Raw genomic sequence first — 17,339 nt, 5'->3', positions numbered from 1 at the left:
GTTTTTAAAGTATAGTAGTTTAGTCCTTAGTGGTGCTAAATGAGTAAGTGTGAGTGGTGCATTAGACGATTCAATCAACAGTGCTAACTTTACTGAAAAGAAAAAATACTGTTATACTATAAGATTGTAGTTTACAGTTATTCCTCAATAAAACATTTTTGTATAAATTTAATTAAATTTTTTCTAGCAAGTACAAAGTTACAGTGTATATTTCTGTTACTTAAGCTATACAATAAAATAGAGTAAAGCTGATGAGACCTCCTCCCTTCCCCTCATAATCTGTGTCTTGATTTAATTAGACTTTTTTTTTAACACTAACTTGTGTCACTGACTCAAAAACCAGCATTTTATTAGGAATGCAGAATTCAAAACAGAGATTCAAAGCAAATATATTTGGCATTTTTAATAAGGAGACAAAACCGCTCTGATTGATCAGAGCATGAAAGTCATTACTTGCAGTTGGCTGAGTATTAAGATGATGGATGGTTAATATCTGCTGCAAATCTAATTAAAGTGGCTGTCTCTGCCAAAGGAATGGTCCTGTGAGTGGTCCCAAAATTCAGCAAAACTCTTGTCAAGAATGACGTCAGTGTGAGCAGTTATATGAATAGCTGGTGAGATCATTTTATAGCAGCGACAGGTCTTTCTGCTCCAGCAGTGACTGAAAGGTCACATGGATAAGTCCTGCAATCAAAATAGACAAAATGAATGAACAAATCACATGAAGCCCTTTGACAGCCATTGTCCCAGAATGGCTCGCTGAAAAAGGATAAAGGTGTGCCTTAGAAACTTGTAATAATCATCAAAATGTGGTTGAGCTCAACACAGAGGTGCTCTGAAAGCTTGTTTGTGTCTTCATGCTACACTGAGCAGAACTGTGCAAAGCAGCTTGTTTACTCCAGGTGTATTAAAACTGATTCTGATTACCGGAGGATTTTAGGCTAAAACGCACTCACCCACAGAAACTTAATTGCAAGATGTAAGTGGAAAGGCAGAACGATAGTGTTAGAAAATACCTTAAAAAAAAAAACAACACAGGTCAGATTCTCCTGTTTCAAATGTGATTAGCTGGGCCACATGTAAGAGATGTTTTATGGGGTGCTAGAACTTAAAATCAATACCAGATCCGAGGTATAAAAATTTCTTATTTCACACAACTTTGAGATTATCTTAGTTGATTGTTCCACACGATGTGGTTCGGTAATGCAAAGTGGGCGTGACGACTGCACCAAAGATTTCAAAATCATAGTCCTCAGATCTGGATGAGCAAAGATTCAGGAAGAACTACAAAACAACTCTGACTGAAGCTTATAAAACATATACTGTGTGATGTACTCTGCTTGGAACACAAAGCCATAGTTCACACAATGTGTACACTTTCTGAAGTAATGTATGCAGCCACAATAAGACGTGTTTTTCTCCCTAGTGTTTTCCCATGCAGCTCTCTAACTAGTGTCTGATGAGCGTGTGTTTCATGTTTCACACTGTGCAGAGTAAGCTCCAAACCACATGAATTCAGTGTTTGATTTAGCAGGAGAGAAAGAGGGAAGAATGGAGATGGTGGCCATCTGGCCATGGTGTGGGGAGATGAGAGGCAGCCGGTGGTTGGAGCAAAGGGTCCCTCGCACCGTTCCATTCCTCTGTAGTCAGAGCTCTGTGTTTACCTTGCTCACCACGTGGGACTGAGGAACCTCGGTCTCCCTGATCCCACAAGTGACGTCACAGGCCAAAAGGATGTGTATGTTTTCCAGGATTTTGGCGGGAGGGATAGGGGGAGTGTAGAGAGAGTGAGGGGGGGGGGGGGGGGGGGGGGGGGGCTTGGAGCCAAAGAAGAAGAAGTGCCAGAGAGAGCTCTCACAGTAGCTCTCGCCTCCTTCGGGAGTGTTTTAATAATGAAAAAAAAAAAAAAGTACTGACTGGAGAAATGCTGGCTAAATTGAGGCCATAAAAGAGAAAACTTGAAATTATATAATTTTTCTGGCTGTGAGGAAATAGAAAGAAATACATTCGTCTGTGTTAAAAAGAATGTCAAATGATGCACAATGCATCTGAATGTCTATTTAATATAATGATGCAGCTGAAAAGAGGCAACAGGGGTTTGAATATTATTCAGTGTTACAGTAAAACAGTTTTGAGGAAGTAATATGACAGAACTAGTTGCATTTTGTGCTTCTTGTGTGTTACCAGTATGTTACAGTCACAGCACTGACTGCCGGGATTTACTAAAAATATAGATTTTGCAAGTGACATTTACAATTGTTGACTGCTGTCTTGTAATCACCTTGATAAAACCTAATGATGCTCCTCTAAACTGTGAACAGTTCTTGCAACATTTTCAGTGAATGGCTATAACTGTTCCACAGCCTTTCCCTCTCAAATATTCCAGTCCCATAAACACATCTTGGAAACTTCAAACCACACAAGAGGAACCTGAAGGATGTGTCAGTCTCTGTGGTGTGTCATGCATCCAAAAATTTCAACATTTTTGTTGGGCAATCAGTCTTCAGGCTTTTATTGAGACTTGTGTGGTGTCGTACAAAACCTTGACTTGGTTCAGTGCTTTGCCTCTTTCATCAGAGAAAAATCACTGACCAGGCTCTCCCTAGGGAGCCTCAAGTGCCCCAAATCCCAAACTCAAAAGCAGGAAACTAATGCCTGCTAATGCCCTTTTCATCCTCTCAGCTTCTGTGTGTATGCGTGTGTGTATATGCATCAGTTTCTCGCCCTTTGGCCACTTTCTGCTGTTTCCTCCACCTGGAAAATGTGAGTCATTACCGTAAAAAGTGTTTACTCATGTAGGAGAACACAGAGTGTGTGCAGTGCAGTGTCAGAATACTTTCTTGCAGTGATCCTACAGGCCTCACAGCTATTGGAGTCAAGCATTCCCTTCAGATCCAAATTTATACCATAACAGAAGGGCTTCTGTAAATCAGAGTGGACGGTCTGAAGGTAGCCTCAGGTAGCCTCAGAAGATCAAGAGGTTTCTTTTTCTTTTTCAATTCCACATTCCTGAAATGAACTACATGCTGTGCCAGATTCCTAAGCTGCTTGCTGCATTGAATAACAAAGCCAGACAAACTGCAATATGATCCCAAGAAAGTTTTAGAAACATTCATATTTAATTACTGGTGTGCCATTTGCCAAGCGAAGATTTCCTCTTTCCCTGCATGAAGCACAGAGTCACCTGTCTATCAGCTGTAGCTGTCATCAGTGGAATGGTAAATAAATTGTACTCTTGAGTGACAAACTGATTCATATCTGTCATTAATACACGTAGTCTTATATTACAAGGAATAAAGTGCTGCAGTAGATTCCTCTGGCTTCAGAATGTAAAGCCAGGCAAACCCCTGCAAGGTGTTTTCAATGAAAGTTTGATGGAAAAAAACAGAAACATTCATTTTTGATTACAGGGCTGCTGTTTTCCAGCCACAAGTGGATATGTTATCATGCATTTAATATATCATCCGTTGACCTGAGGACATCTGCTACAGTATAGCGGACCCTCTGCTTATTATGAAGCAGAGGGTCCAAAGGTGGTTTAAACTCTCATTGGCTCTCTTTGCAACATGTTAATGATCAACTGCAAAGACTCAGAGGTAAAAAAACAAAAAAAAAAAACCCCAAAACACAACAGAAGCACATAAAATATGAGTTATCACAGATGAAGCAGAGGTTTCCAAGTTTCTTCTTCAGTCTGAAGACAGAACATATAAAAGAAGCCAGATCTATCAGGAGAGGAATTAGGGATCTGTGGGGAACACGGATGACTCACAACCAGCAAAGCAAAACATTAGACAGACAAAATCATCCACTGTGTGTGTGTGTGTGTGTGTGTGTGTGTGTGTGTGTGTGTCTGTCTGTCTGTGAATTCCCATGGAGCAGATTTCTCTTGGCATGGCTGTAGAAAAACCAGAGCTGATGGTCCAGAGCTGACAATCCTGAACGCTGACACCTCACACATGTCCGGTGGGGAGCAATTGGAACGTGTTCAGGTAGAGTAGGCCTCTCTAAACAAGTAATTCAAAGAAGTTGAACTTCTTATTTTAGCTGCTCTTGGGGAATGCCCTAGTTAGCAGTCATAGTATGAGATACTGCTGTATAACCACATGTTTGTATGTCTGTAATGTCTGAGCCACAGACAGTATGAGCAGCGTGACAATATAACACCATTATATGCTTTTGTTTCCTCATAAGGTGACACTATAAGGAGTCTAGTAACTTGTTTCACCAGGGGAGACACGTCCAAACAAATATGCAAACATAGGTAAACTAGTTTTGTTTTCTTTCTTTTTTTTTTATGGGCAATGCCACAGTTACTGTTCAAGAGGTCTTACAGGGAGATATCACATATACTTAAAGTTTGAGTCATACAGAATGTGCAATAATAACACATATTATTGTCATAATTGCCATCATGTTGTAGTATATCATCAGAATGACTGTGAGGTTAATATCATCAAGCACTGTAGGCCTGTTTAAACTATCAATTTAAAGATCTGGCTAAATGATTTGCAGATGATACTGCATAGGCTACATATAGTAATCAGTGTTTGAGACACAGACAGCATTGTCTTTTCTCCACCACTACACCCATAATATCCTCATAAGCTAGAAAGCTCATTTTTATGAGTTCAGCAGCCTTAAGTGTATCATATTTGAAGCTGCAACTCAATGTTTTAGTGGTGACCTTGGGGAAGTCAGTATCAGAGACAGGCCAATATCACTGCAGAGAAGCTACTTTGGTTTTTTTTAACCCTTTACATACGGTTCATATTTCATTCCTTCACTCTGTAGTTTGGGTCAGTTTTGACCCAGGCCAAGAACTCCCTCATAATAAGGCCTATAGTTTGCCTTTGGTCCTGTCTCTCTCTGCTCTCTTCTTTTTCTTCTCAACCTCCACTGGTCGCAGCGAATGGCTTCCCCTCCTTGATCCTGGTACTGCTGGAGGTTCCTTCCTGTTAAAAGGGAGTTTTTTTTTCTTCCCACTGACATTAATATTAATTGAACTAATAAACTGATTATTAATCCTTAATTACTGTTTACTATTAATTTAATATTACTCAACACTTAGAACATAAAAAAACTTGCTTCTTTCAAATTAGTCTGTGCATTCAAAGCAGTGGTGGGGAAACCTTACATGTGTGGGGATTCCATGTGTTTCCCACACTCACTGAAATGGCAGCTCAGGTGTCTTTATAATCTTCTGACCCCTCACACCTTCTTTTGGTCTCTGTATTAAGTTTAATCTCAGTTAGCTCAGAATAAATGAATTCTATTTCTAGTTTAATCTCAGTTGGAAATGTAAAAAAAGTAGAATCTGGGTGCTTGGTGTATGTAAGTGTTAAGGTTAATCTTGGTAAATTTTATAGTTATTGTATTGAATTATCATAGTTGGACACATTTTATAATTTGTCCTCTTGCTTTCACTTTTGTATTTGTATATTTCCAGTAAAAACGCCATAAAGTAAACTGTGCTAAACCTTTTATGACTTTTCTAGCCACAATAAACATCCAGCCACGGATTCCATTCAGCCCGGGAATTTTCTTCCCCGGCTCTTTAAAGAGTGTCGCGAAACATGCAGACGTGAGGAGCACACTACGCGGTGGTGTGATACTGTACGTGATTGGCGGGCGGGTGGGTTTGGTTTGTGTGTCTGGGAACCTGCTACTGGTCTCCCATCCACACACACACACTCACACATACATAGACAGAGCCACAGTCAGACAGGCTGGCTCTCCAAAAACGACTGCAGGGGGAAAAAAAAACTCTCCTTCCGCGGCTTAGAAACCAACAACTATCACAGAAGTGAAGTCGACGCGATGTTAACCTCGAAATGCTACCGTTTATTGTGAGAAGAGGGCTAACAATAAGGAAGAAGCTGCTGAAAAGTGGGTGAAGTGTGACAGCTGGAGAGAGAAATTAAACCGAGGATTTGTTGACCGCACGTGGAAACGGCTCGCGCGAACGCATCGGTGAGTAACCTCCTCGTCACGCTTACAAAGTTGAATTTATATTTTATTCTAGCTGTATATTAATATCAGAATATGGACTGTTATTGATGAGCGATTGGAAGGCTGCGTCAACAGCCTTTCAGCCACTTTGCGGTAGAATCAATACAAACGCGCGCGCGCACTTAACACAAGTTTTTTAAAAAAATTATGTATCAAAGGTTTGTTTTGTAATGATTATTTACTGGGCTTTTTGGAGGTAAACACTAAGCATTGCTTTGACACAGTTTGAAACAGTTTTGTATATCTTCGCGTTCACCTCCCTGTTTTGTACTTTAAAGCCTGCATTTGTTGCCACGCTGTGTTGTAAATTAAACTTAAATAGCTCACATATTTTGTGCCGAGCCTTTAATATTTGAGCGCCAGCCCAGCACATACTAATATTCCAGTGAAATTCCTGTGAGCCCAAAGTGAACTTGGGTGTTGTCCAACACGAGTATTATGATTGTGGGGTGTGTTTCTCTGTCATCTTGTTTACTCATCTTCGTGTCACAGTGTCAGGTTATAGAAGACTATCAGATCCACACTTGGTGCCTCCAGATATTATACATACATTATTGCACACACGTGTTGAAGCTGTTCAAAAAAGAAATAAATAAAAAAAATAGCGTTACTAGTTTGAATTCCTTCCAGAGAACCAAGGTGTTTGAAGACTAAATATTGTCCCTTCTTGAATCTAAAATATTCAGTTTTGATATTTGGGTAATCTGTATGATGGATTATCTGAAATGAAGTGTTTGGCGCCTTTGTGCTAAAATAAAACAGTCCAAAGGTGCATGCAAACCAAGCAGCTGTTTTGAGCCCCCTGGGGCCACCGTGGGGCTTTAAAAACAAGGGAATAATGAGAGTATTTTCACTTTAAAGGTACATTAAACAAATGTCTGTTTTGACGAAAAAATGTTTGCTTTGCCTTTAAATATATCATAAAACCTAGTGGTGGCTCTTTGCTTGTTTTTAAATACTGCTACATCAAGTCCCAGAGCAATTCCTACTTTCGAATCTCCATGATATGTTGGGATCTGGAAGGGTGTTTGGTTCAGATTAGCTGTGAGGCTCCTAATCCTACCCCTGTGCTTCCCGGTGGCATTAACTAACCCACTTACATTAAAATATTGCTTCTTGCTACAGGAGTTCAGGGTTTAATTTGCTCTGGCATGCCATAAAAGATAAGCTTATACCTTTCCCCATAATTCAGTGTCCAATTACAGTCATAATGTAAATTGGTGAACTGGCTCCCTCCCTGTGTGTCCACTACCTCAGCTTATTCTGCTGCTAGACAGGACGCATCCTCGGAGGCAGACATAAGGAGATAAAGATCCTTATTTCTGCAGTGGATCATATAGTGAACAAATACAGCCTGCCAGGGGTTCTGATAAAAGTCTGAGACTTTCCTGGAATTGCTCTGCACTGTTCTGTGTTTTAATATAATTAATTGGAAAAGCAGTAAAATGAAGACACAAGAAAGATAAAGGGGTGCTTCCTCTTGGTGTTTCCCCCGCCTTATTGACAGTTCTTGAAAAATGCTAAACTTTGGGTAAAATACTGGCTGTTGTCACTTTCACTTTCACAGGGGTGTGACAACCACACTGACCGGCTGTGACATTCTAGATCTGCAACAACAATGGAGGAGAAATCCATACTGTTTGTCTTTTTGGAGCTATACGTGTACTAGATAACAGCTAGGACTAGCACTGTGGTAATATGAAAAATAATGCTTAAAGAAACATCATCTAGAGTGAAGTAATTGCAACACATAGTGGATATTCTTTATCATGGCTTTTGTAAATTTGGGAATGTATAGAATTTCATGCCTAACATTCCTCTCTCCTCATCGCAGTTCACGTCAGCTCATTGTTGCCACCTTAGTGACTTTGTTCATTAAAAATTTCAAAGAAGCATCCTGCAACCCCCCCCCCCCCCCAAAAAAAAAAAAAACAAACAAAAAAAACAAACAAACAAAAACCAAAACTTTAGACAGTTCTGCTTTGCGAACGGTCTTGCTCTTCCGCTGCTGGCACATCTTTTCCACCATCTGCTCTGTTCAGCGAGTGACACAGAACAGCAAGGTTTCAGCTAGTGACAGACAGCTGTGCACCTTGTTGGGGGGGGTATCAAGATTCATTATGTTGCTTGTGTTTCTCTCAGTCATCATTTTACTTGTAAATGCAGCCAGAATCACAGCATTGCCGGCATATTTAACGTTGGGTTTTGTGCGATGAAGTTCCAGCACGGGTGCTGAGTTAAAACAATTGAAAGTTTGAGGCGAGTGATTGTTGCCGTCACCCAGTATTTTGGCCAAAAAGACTGATAATTCTGTTTCTTTACCTTTTTGATATACATTTACGTTGTATTGTTGATGCCTCATTGTGCTGATGATCCCGGCAGTGTTTAAGACATCTATCAGTAAGTGCTCTACATTAGGGTTTAATATTTTTCCCGAAAATGACATGAATCAAATCCCGGGAAATGACGAGCCATTTCCCGGGAATCCCGGGAAAAAAGTTTATTTATTTTTTTATTTTAATTAGGCCTTCTGTAGCCTGTGTCGGCCTTAACCTATTGTGATATTGTAGAGGTAGCTTTCCAGCTATGTCCTGTTATGCCCAGTAGGGGGCAACGTCGGCTTGATTAATGCAATAAAACCTACATCTCGGCATTTGAGTGCTCGAGCTATGCGGTGTTGTGTCGTTCCTCAACACTCCCTTAACAAATATAATTCAAATATTCCTCCATTGTACATGGAATTATAACAAGCGATTTTACAACTGCTGGTGCAAAACAATACGGTTCATCTCCACAGCATTGATAAAGGCTCAGCCACGCTGTCGTGGCGACATCTGTTGCGCTATATCTCCACCAGTGGAACGCTGTAATAGTCATTGAAAAGTTAACTACCGTACTACACTATAATATGGCATAACACAGGGCCTTGAGTAATGCACTACGACTTGGTCATTGCCATTCTGGCAACAACAAATTTATAATGCCGTGTCTGAGGGTTAAAGTAGGTTCGCTGTGAATCGTCTATTGAAAAACTGGCCAATCCTTATAGCCTAAAAAATATACATTTTACTCAACTCCATTTTAAAAGCGAAATATGTTAAAGCAATCTATTTCATGATAATTTCTTCACACATTAGGCCCGTATCCTAATTCATGATTGTTAGTAAGCGGCTGCAAACGAGGAAAAGAAACACTCGAAGTTAAACAGATATTTCTTTATTGTTCAGGGCAGGCATATTTTATAGGCTATATAATGCAATATAACAATATATAATAATATAAAATTATATAACACAAAATACCTTAGGGTAAACACATTGCCTACGATTTCAACAAATTAAAGAGGAAAAAAGTACAACTGTGTAATACCTCTATTAAAACGCTTGAGATGAAGGCTGAAGCCTTAAACGGAGGCTGAACGTGCCTGAAATGAAGAGTAATGCTTTAAACGAACCCTTCTCTCAATATTTCCTTAAATTTAACATTCTGAAGCTTTCTTTTCTTTCTGAAAGTCAAATCGACGCGCGCGACTTTTTTCCCGGTTTCCCGTCTAACGTTTCCCGGGAAACGGGAAATGGTTCTGATCGCATTTCCCGGGAATCCCGGATCCCGGGATTAAACCCTACTCTACATTTGCTTTTCTGCTGTTTACCCAACCCCTCTCAAATGTTTTATTGCTATAGTGCACTGGGCTCTAAAGAATGAGCTCATTTGGGGGCCTGGCATGTCACTCTTTGATTCATGGTTAGCCCATGTCTCCCTGGCACTATATAACCTTCAATAATAGCTGAGTCGCGCAGGAAAATGGATGGGACCTTCCATATCTTTCTGTTTTAAGGGGAGAAAATAACAACCTATTCAATGTGTTTGATCTATGGTGCTCCTTTTTTATAACATAAAATGGACATTAATGGCATGTGCACTTTATTCTGGTCTACATTGCCATTCATGTACAATATGTAATGGTTACCTTGTGCATTGTAAAGGCAAAAGTTCACAACTCTCATTAAAGAAGTTCATGGCAAAATGAAAAAAGATTTTTAGGCAAAAATGGTTCTCATTCAGAGTATTTCAGGAAAACTGCTGTGAAACTTCTGTAGAAATACAGGGGGCCTTCAGTATGATCTTGATTAGATAGATTATGGATGCAGACATCGATGTCTGTTTATTTTCTCAAAATCAGTGTGATCCCTCTGCTGAGCACGAAATTAACTATGAAAACCTGGAATGCGTGTAGTGTAATTTCTTGCCTTGCTGGCATTGTTATCCACACAGTAAACGGTTGTTTAGGTGTGCATTCTGTGAGTCTCAGCTCTTCATTTGGATTTGGCTGTGTGGAATTCAGAAGCTTTGCTGTCTCAAAAACAAAACAAACAAAAAAGTGATGCCTCAAAAGAGAAGATGTGGCAGCTTAGAGCCAAATGTGCTGGGTGCAGATTTTTTTATTATTATTATTATTTTTTGTAGTTCAGTTGCAGCAGTGGCTGTTATTTCTGTTGGGAAAGTCTGAGATAACATTAAAAGCCGAGTGATATTGTTTAGTATCATACTTTTGACTGGTTCACAACCATACTTTACCTATTTCCAAGTAAAGTACATCTGAAGTCTCTAAGATGGTGGTCAAACTGTGTTAATGAGCTTTGCTGACTGGCATGAGTTCTTTCTGAAGGAGGGATTTGGTCCTAGATCTCAAAACTTGGACAGCTAAATAAGACCTCTAGTCTTACCCTGCTTAAACAAACTCCCTTGCTGTTGTGCTTGTTTTTGACTTAGCTTCAACAGATAGTTCTTTTAGGCAAAAAATATTCTATTTGATATTTCAAAATTGTATTTTCAAGGTGACTCTACCACAGGGAAAAAGCTGTTGGGCTGTTTTGAGATAATGCCATTGTAGGATTACGGACTCTCTTTCATTGGCTTGTGTACAGTCCTGTGAATAAGAAACTCCATGCAGTCTTGTGGAAAACTAAGCACACTCTTACTCTTTCCATAGGAATGAGGGCAGATAACAGCCAGGTGCTGATGATCAAAAAGGCGTTTTGGCAGTTTGCTTGTCTGGAGCATTCAGGTGTGTTAACACAATGCCATGATATTCCCGGGATTGGATTTCCCAACAAATTCACCCCAAGGTCACAGAATTTGCCAAAAACCCAAGAGCAGACTCTGCAGGCCTCAGTCAGCATGTTACATGTTAAAAGTTCATGACAGTACAATTAGAAAAAGGCTTGTTTGGAAGGGTTGCCAGGAGAAAGCCAGGAGAAAGCCTCTTCTCTCTAAAAAGAACATGGCAGCACAGTTTAGGTTTGCAAAGCATCATCTGAACAAACCACAAGACTCCTCGAACAGTGTCCTTTGGGCAGGCAAGACCAAAGTGGAAATGTTTAGCCATTAATGTCTCCACTTTCAGTCTTAATGTTTGGTGAAGCATATTATCAGCACAAGCCAACTGTCTACCAGGGTGGAGGGATGATGATTTGGGCTTGTTTTGCAGCCACTGGGCCCGGGCACCTTGCAGTCATTGAGCTGACAATGAACTCCTGTTTTTTTCCAAAAGTGTTCTAGAATCAAATGCAAGACCATCTGTTTGACTGCTAAAGTTTGGCTGAAATTGTAAAGAAGAGTGGGACAATGTTAGAGACTCCACAACAGCGTTAGAGACTGATGAAATCAAACAGAAAACAGTTACTTTAAGTTACTGCTCCTAAAGGTGGTTCTACAAGTTATAGAATCATGAGATCTACCTAATTTTTTACAGGACTGCATGTGAAAACTTTCTTTTTCGCATAACTCTATATACTGTGGATGTGTTGTGTATGTGAAACTGAGGTTATTTTTTAAATTTGTGGTCTGGTACTGCACTAATACGGGATTAAATCTTAATACATCGCAGGTGATAACACCTCAAAAACAGCAGGATAGTTAGTGTAATCTTTCAATTATTTTATGAGAAGTAACAGTCACCATCTGTTCGCGTGGCAGTGTTGGATATCGCTCGTTCAGTGACACAGATGAATGACATCACTCTAAAGATCTAATCTGTGAAGTGAGGTGCACTGCGGAAGGTCTTTTTTTTTCTGTTGAATCAAGGCCTTGCAAAGAGAGCGACGACTCGATGTGAAAGATGTGCTTGAAAGGCTGCAGATGAGGGAACGTGTTTTTATTTCTTTGATACATCTCCCAGAGTGGGGTTTGGAATGGAAGAAATGGATTTTGTTTTTGAAAATTTCCAAAGCCAGTCAAATGTGAGTGGGAGGAGTAGATATGAATGGCTTCTAAAGGAGGATTTATTAGTTAGTTATCTTGTCAGATCATTATATTCTGTATTCCCAGCTGTACCTATATGAATATCATATCAATTCAGCTGAGTTCAGCCTTTTCTGCCTGCACCTCTTGTCATATTGTTGGCTTATCATTAATTAAAAAAAAAATTCTTGTTGACACACTGCAGCAGTGCACCTGTACAGTATATTTACTTCTCAAATATGGCACAAGAGACTCATTAACCAAACTGTACACACTGTAAAAAATGTTTGGAATGTTTTTCCAAATATTAGTGATTATTTTTATTATTATTATTTTTTTTCATAAACCTGAGTAAAGTCCCAAAAGCTAATTAACCAAGATTATAAGGTGTGCTTAGTCTTACTCTGTCTATTAAATCTGGAGGATTTATGCAGTATTTCCATTTACAGCACCAGACGATCAGCAGAGATTATTAAAGCTCTAAGTCTAAAAAGAACATTTTTAAATGTACAGAGTTAAGAATAAGTGCATTTGATGATTTGAAATGTGCGCGCACACACACAGGGACAAACTTGCATGTATAACTGCTGACCTTACTCTAATCATGCCTTAACTCTCACACAGTCCTTTATAATAGCAAGGACTAAGCCAAAGTGTCTTCATTCTTGTGGCCCAGCTCTAATTGGTCATCTAAATGGCAGGAAAATCACACATAAAACAATCTTTATTCACTTAGTCTGAGTTTTCCATTTTTCTACCTTTAGTATATAAAGTAGTATAGAGCTAAGGTAGAAAAAGGGACAACACAGACTAAATAAATACAGATTAGAATTTACATCCAGACTATACTGTAGCTCACTACTTTATATTGGTGATTGATTTCTAATTCTTCAATAGATAATTTTCTCATCAGCTACTAGACTTTTAATTGCACAGACAGCAGAGTAAATATTTTTGGTAACAAATGGATTACAGATGGACTTAGATGATTTTTTTTTTTAGCCTATGCCACCTGCTGGTCTGGCTTTGAGTTTTTATGCCTGTCCAAAGGAAATTAAAGACACTCCTTCAGTTTAGTATAATAAGGCCCATATCATCCACCTGTCTTTTGGGCCCATTTTCTCAGCTCCTGCTGCTTCTGTCGCTGTGGCAGGTTCCCGTGTGCTTGCAAGCACAGACTGGAGGGGAGGCAGGGTGATTGTGTTGATGCTTAAAGAAGAGGCTGTGCAGGCTAGCTCAAAGACCGCACTCCAATAAGGTCCCAGGAGAGCACTGAGCACTGACTGAACACATTTCACATTAACACACTGCAAGAGGGGAGCAAGGGAACGACCAGGAACAGGGCTGGTCCTTTTACTGCTTGGCAATACACAACCACAGTTAATGAAGTGTTTTTGAAAGGGGCTATGCTTGAAAATGGGGTGATGAGCAGCCATAAAGTATACGTCCATCATTTTCACTGCCATAGCTGCTCCTTGGTTACAACTGTTTGCACTGCTTAGCATTGCATAAGACTGCTCAAAGTCAAACCATAACCTGTGCACTGTAGCTGGCTACATTTCACTGCCTAGAGGCTTGTGTCTGCTTCCTTCTCCTATTTCTGTTACTTCTTCTCTTCCTTGCATCCCCCATATCCTTATCCCTCCTTCCCGGCATGCTTCAGTGGGCCACCTGAGGGGGGGATATGTGCTGATGACAGCTCGAGGGGTGATGTGGGCAGCCTTTGTTTTTAGCTAGAGGATAGTGTAGAAGAGGGAACGAAGCTGTGGATTGGGGCTTCCAAAGAGAGGAACTCCACTGTGCTGATTTGCTACTAGGCAGCAACAAGACCAAAGGCTTCAACAGTTAACACTGATTGTCTGTATTTGCTTCTCACTGTGCTATCTAGTTAAACGACAAGAAATTCAGTTATAAAATGAATAGCAATAAATGAAAGGAGTGAATTAATTTGGAGCTGTTGCTGTAAATGTGGAAGTGAATAAGAAAACGGTGCATATTGAGGTTAAGGAAAAAAAAGACTGAAAACTGAAAATATTCACAGCATTGTTGACTTAACATTTAGATGCTCAAAATTCAAAGACCACCTCAATATATTGAAAAAGCTTGTTTTTATGAGAGGTTGTGATGCATAAGTCTTGAGAGCTGTATGGTTTGTGCACTTTGAAGTTGGGTTTCTGTTAATTAATGGACTGAATTCTGTTCTTGGCTTAAATTAAAAAAAAAAAAAAAAAAAAAAATATATATATATATATAAATAAATAAATTGTTATCAAGGGGCAACTTCTTAATGAATGAACAGGCAATGCATATGTCGTCTACATATGCATTGCCACACTCACCCGTTCAAATGAATGAGTGAGTGTGTCCAAACTTTTGAATGGTACTGTATATAGCTGTGTACTGTCACTGGGGACATTGTCAAATATATGGACAACAACTTTTAATGTGTGTTGCTTTATGCTGTTGTTGATCCTTTCTCCGCCCCCATGCACAGGAGAGGATGGAAGCCATGATATACAAGGAGCATATTTGTAGTGAAGTGTTCACTACAGCCATTGTGTTTCTCATGTGTGCTGTTTGGATCTTTAATTTTTTTTTCTCCTTCCTCTTCATAGCGAGCTCTAGGGTTTAATCCCGGGATCCGGGATTCCCGGGAAATGCGATCAGAACCATTTCCCGTTTCCCGGGAAACGTTAGACGGGAAACCGGGAAAAAAGTCGCGCGCGTCGATTTGACTTTCAGAAAGAAAAGAAAGCTTCAGAATGTTAAATTTAAGGAAATATTGAGAGAAGGGTTCGTTTAAAGCATTACTCTTCATTTCAGGCACGTTCAGCCTCCGTTTAAGGCTTCAGCCTTCATCTCAAGCGTTTTAATAGAGGTATTACACAGTTGTACTTTTTTCCTCTTTAATTTGTTGAAATCGTAGGCAATGTGTTTACCCTAAGGTATTTTGTGTTATATAATTTTATATTATTATATATTGTTATATTGCATTATATAGCCTATAAAATATGCCTGCCCTGAACAATAAAGAAATATCTGTTTAACTTCGAGTGTTTCTTTTCCTCGTTTGCAGCCGCTTACTAACAATCATGAATTAGGATACGGGCCTAATGTGTGAAGAAATTATCATGAAATAGATTGCTTTAACATATTTCGCTTTTAAAATGGAGTTGAGTAAAATGTATATTTTTTAGGCTATAAGGATTGGCCAGTTTTTCAATAGACGATTCACAGCGAACCTACTTTAACCCTCAGACACGGCATTATAAATTTGTTGTTGCCAGAATGGCAATGACCAAGTCGTAGTGCATTACTCAAGGCCCTGTGTTATGCCATATTATAGTGTAGTACGGTAGTTAACTTTTCAATGACTATTACAGCGTTCCACTGGTGGAGATATAGCGCAACAGATGTCGCCACGACAGCGTGGCTGAGCCTTTATCAATGCTGTGGAGATGAACCGTATTGTTTTGCACCAGCAGTTGTAAAATCGCTTGTTATAATTCCATGTACAATGGAGGAATATTTGAATTATATTTGTTAAGGGAGTGTTGAGGAACGACACAACACCGCATAGCTCGAGCACTCAAATGCCGAGATGTAGGTTTTATTGCATTAATCAAGCCGACGTTGCCCCCTACTGGGCATAACAGGACATAGCTGGAAAGCTACCTCTACAATATCACAATAGGTTAAGGCCGACACAGGCTACAGAAGGCCTAATTAAAATAAAAAAATAAATAAACTTTTTTCCCGGGATTCCCGGGAAATGGCTCGTCATTTCCCGGGATTTGATTCATGTCATTTTCGGGAAAAATATTAAACCCTAGCGAGCTCCATTCTTGGTCTCTTTTCTATTCAAGCCCTCTTTTCAACCAGTCAGCATTCTCCCTACACACTCATTGCTGTTGGAATACCCACAGTTTTTTTTTTTGGGTGGACTGCACACAAACGTGTCTGCCTTGGCTGCATACCCATAATCCTTCACTCAGCCAAGACATATGCAAATGAAGACTAATGGGACCATAAATCCTGTATAAGGGGAAATTGCAAGGCAGACAGTGTAAATTAGATTTGCATATATACATTGATTTGAGATTTATAGACAACAGGTATGTGAAGTCTAAGTTGGAGTTTTAGCAGAAATCTTGTCTGAATCAAAGTTAAGCACTTTGTCAGGAATAATCTTAAGACTAAGCTCAAGCATATATTTACATTTTTATTAAATAGTCCAGTGGGTTTTTCAGTCCATGTCAGAACTCAGTATTACAGATGTAGACATAAACAAAGTTTTGTCCGACAAGCTTAAAAGGCCCAAATTGAAAGAGCCGTCTCGTGTTGTATGCAAAAGGTTTCTGTGCTTATTTTAATGGGAAACCACACATCTCTTAGCCAAAGTCTGGGGCTGTTGGACATCTCAAGAAAGGCGTATTTATTAGCCTCTTTAATTACTCTCTTGGCTGAAGTTTTTGTTTACTTTTAAGATCTGCATTGCTCAAAGAGCAGATGAGAAGATGGATAGAAGGAGAGAATATTTAATAAGGCTCTAACTGCCTCACAGTTGTGAAAAATGAAGTTGGAAATGTAAAATTACTACTACTGTTATATTTTTACTGTATATAGCATTTGTAGGTTTGTACAATGAAAATAGTATGTTAACTTTAAAAAAGGTTTCATTGTCATTACATAGTGATGGATGTCATTGTTATTTTTAATCATTTAAAGTCATGAAAATGTTAAATTCTACATTTAAACGGATCCAGTGAGCTTTTCATATGATGTAGTGGGGCTTTAACAGGTCATTTTGTGCACATGTAATGTAATTCAATAAGAAACAAACAAAATCATGTGTTAGAAATCACCCGGGATTGACAAAACGTAACAGTATTTCCACAGATGTGCTCCTTTCTGCACGGCTAATTATTAGGTTGTATTATATTATAATTATTCTGTTGTGTCCAAATTTTTTTTTTTAGTTCCACTTGTCTTGTTCTTTTGGCATGATGTAATCCTGCTTTAACACTTTGACCAGACAAAACTAAGGTTGTTGTTGGGGGAAGTTGATTTGTGAACTTTTTACT

The 17,339-nt window shown here is 39.3% G+C and overlaps 1 protein-coding gene across 1 annotated transcript in view; it reads left to right on the top strand.

Moving 5' to 3' along the window:
- Window positions 1–5,703: 5,703 nt before the first annotated feature.
- The window catches only part of stxbp6 (syntaxin binding protein 6 (amisyn)), a 74,510-nt gene continuing 62,874 nt past the window's right edge, over window positions 5,704–17,339 (top strand). Inside the window, exon 1 of the mRNA XM_030718950.1 lies at window positions 5,704–5,973. The gene's annotated coding sequence lies outside the window, so the exon portion shown is untranslated. The remainder of the gene's footprint in view (window positions 5,974–17,339) is intronic.

The sequence above is a fragment of the Archocentrus centrarchus genome, chromosome 22 (genome assembly GCF_007364275.1).
Source record: "Archocentrus centrarchus isolate MPI-CPG fArcCen1 chromosome 22, fArcCen1, whole genome shotgun sequence".
Lineage (NCBI taxonomy): Eukaryota > Metazoa > Chordata > Actinopteri > Cichliformes > Cichlidae > Archocentrus > Archocentrus centrarchus.
The sequence above is the reverse complement of the archived record's forward strand: the minus strand, read 5'-3'. Positions and strand labels throughout refer to the sequence as shown.